The sequence below is a fragment of the Danio rerio genome, chromosome 4 (genome assembly GCF_049306965.1).
Source record: "Danio rerio strain Tuebingen ecotype United States chromosome 4, GRCz12tu, whole genome shotgun sequence".
Lineage (NCBI taxonomy): Eukaryota > Metazoa > Chordata > Actinopteri > Cypriniformes > Danionidae > Danio > Danio rerio.
This window is the reverse complement of record NC_133179.1, coordinates 33,135,001-33,137,803: the sequence shown is the minus strand read 5'-3', so window position 1 is coordinate 33,137,803 and position 2,803 is coordinate 33,135,001. Positions and strand designations below refer to the sequence as shown.

At 34.5% G+C, this 2,803-nt stretch overlaps 1 long non-coding RNA gene across 1 annotated transcript in view; it reads left to right on the top strand.

Annotated features, from left to right (window-relative positions):
- Nucleotides 1–389: 389 nt before the first annotated feature.
- Nucleotides 390–2,803, top strand: part of LOC141381758 (uncharacterized) — a 4,573-nt gene continuing 2,159 nt past the window's right edge. Inside the window, exons 1-2 of the long non-coding RNA XR_012402411.1 lie at nucleotides 390–2,200; nucleotides 2,718–2,803. The exon at nucleotides 2,718–2,803 is cut by the window's right edge and continues 1,653 nt beyond it. This is a non-coding gene — a long non-coding RNA (uncharacterized lncRNA). The remainder of the gene's footprint in view (nucleotides 2,201–2,717) is intronic.

Below are 2,803 nucleotides of genomic sequence, written 5' to 3'. Positions count from 1 at the left end.
TAAATTCATGTTTACCTTTACTTAAATAGTCAATTACTCTTTCTGAAAACAAGACTATTTAATAACCCAGATAATCCAACCCAATTAAATAGTTTTTAGCTATCAAGGCCTACTTTAAGTTTATTATTACCTTGTTGTTTCTGCTAGTCTTAGCCTGACTAGCTATAGATCATTTCAATGTGGTTATGTCATTAGCCCATAAAGATTTCCTGCTTGATATCAAACTATTTCTTAACTGTAACAAGAGCCAATTCAATCATAACTTAATGTTAAAACAGATTTCATTACATTATTTATCAATATGTGGCTCTATTTTTTTTATTCTCAGAAGCTATAGCAAATCAAAATGTAAAACAGGAAGTATGTTGAAACCATTGGTTTTTTTTTTACATCCCTCAAAATGGTCTATAGTTTCCAAAACCTCTGTAAAACCAGCCAGCTGACCAGCTAAACTATACCATATATATTTATTTCCCTCGGGGACATACAGTAATATAATAATATGAATACTTACGTTATAGATCAGTTCCCAAAATACAAAATTTTGAGGAGGAAGTTGTTCCTCTGTACAGTCCATTAAAATTTTGCAGTTATTTTCAAACAACAAGTTGAGGTCTGTACTAGATTATATAAAATGATTTTGCCTTCTACAAGTGCTGTCATGGTGTCTTGATAACATTTTGTGACAGCCAGCATCACATCAGTGTGGGTCATACTGGAAGTTGGCATGATGCCAGAGCATTTCGTTCAACAGAGGTTGGTTAATTCTTGAAGAAGATCCTTATTCTCTTGTTCCACAGGGAATGCATATGATTGGAGATTCCGCATATCCTCTGTTGCCTCAACTTATGAGACCTTACCGTGACAATAGACACTTGGCTGCAAGGCAAAGACGCTTCAACAGAAAGCTGAATGCTGCACGTCTAGTCATTGAACAATAGTTTGGCATTCTGAAGTCTAAGTTCAGGAGGCTCAGATTCCTGCAAATGCAAAGCATTTGGAACATCAGTTCTGCAGTCTCAGCATGCTGCATTTTGCACAATGTTTGTTTACAAGAAATGACCGAAATGTTGAAGTAAATTATTATTTTGATGATGAACCACATCTCCCAACCTTGAAGCATGTCATTGTAGAGACCTGATTTACAGCAACATCTAAGTATTTCTTTACAAAGACTTCTAATTTCGACAAACAGTAACTAGCACTGTTTTGCTGCCATTTATGAGATTTCATTTTGAACAATTTAATTAAATTGAATTGTAAATTTTTGTTAAAAATATATAAATTATGCTTTCTCTGTTTCTTACTTGTTGAAAACAAAAGGAAACTAGACTAAAGTTGATAAATCTGAATGATAAAGTGGTGAAAACAGACAGAGCCCATTGAAATGGATAGTAAATTGATTGGAATTAGTAACTATTGCCACAATACAGAGACTATACGAAACACCAGTTTCAGTGCAGAAATTAGTGTGGCATAACTTAAATTTACAACACACATACACACTTAGGCCCGGTTTCACAGACAGGGCTTAATATAAGCCAGGAGTAGGCCTTAATCAGTACTAGTTAATCTAGGGCATTTAAGTATCTTTCATGAACGTAACTTAAAATAGGCTTAGTTAGTCAGAGACTACAGAGTCCTGGACTAACTTAAGTAAGCCTAAATGAGAACACCTGAGATAGGCCTGATTAGGTTGAGTATAAGCACATGCTGTTGGTCTGATGGTGTTAATTAAAACCTGAAATGGACTACAAACCATTATTGTTGGTTGCAAAATTGACACAAAGCAATGGCAGAGGCAAAAAGGAACCGTTCAAAAAAACTTTAGTGAGTATGAAAAAACACTACTTAAACAAATTTTGACAAACTCCAGTTGTTGAAAGTAAAACCCACACTACTGCTAGTGAACAAAAGAAAAGGAGTGCTTGGAATGCAATTTGCAAGGAATTCAATGCAAATGAAAATGTAACCACAAGAACAATACAAAAACTTCGGTGAAATGTTTTTGTTATTATCATTGCACATTTCTCATATTTATTTTTTGTCATAAGTTATAATGAATGATATTTACCTGTAGACTCTGTGGAAGAACCTAAAACTGACTTTAAAAAGACAGAATGCAGAGATCCAAAAGACAGTGATTTATTACTGGTGGTGGACCACCAAATAAAGATAAAACTGATGAAGTGAATGACTTGTTGTCTGGAATAATACAGAACCAGCAACCTCTGGAAGGTATACCAGATGATGATCACTTGAACAGTTCAGATGAAGAGCTGAGCACAAATGGTACGTAAGAAAAAAAGTTGTTTACTTTCTTTGGTACATATTCAACTCTTTCAATCTTTATTCTTCTAAAGGATCATGAGATCGTGAATTCAGTTGTGCTTCTGTGTTTTTTTTTCCCCGCAGAACAGAGGGATCTGAATAGGTTGTATGAGCCAGAACACAGTGAGTGTGTGCTCTCCACATCTGCTCCAGCATCCCTCTCAAAAGATGCTGCCACCACCTTTCAGAATCGAGCAAGCAGGATGACTATTCATGAAAAGTTGGCCAGAGAATTTTATGAGCAAAAAATTAAATTCATGAAGGAAGAGCATGAAATAAAAATGAAAATTCTACAGGTTGAATTGGATATGAAGTTGGAAGAAAGAAGTATGATACAAAAAGATATAGTAAAGAGACTGCTGTGATTGCAAGCCATGGTGTAAAAGATGTGTAAAAAAAATAAACAATTTGTCATTACATATTCATGAGTGAAAGTGTTTTATTTTTCATTTTCAACCAGTTTTAACTAAGT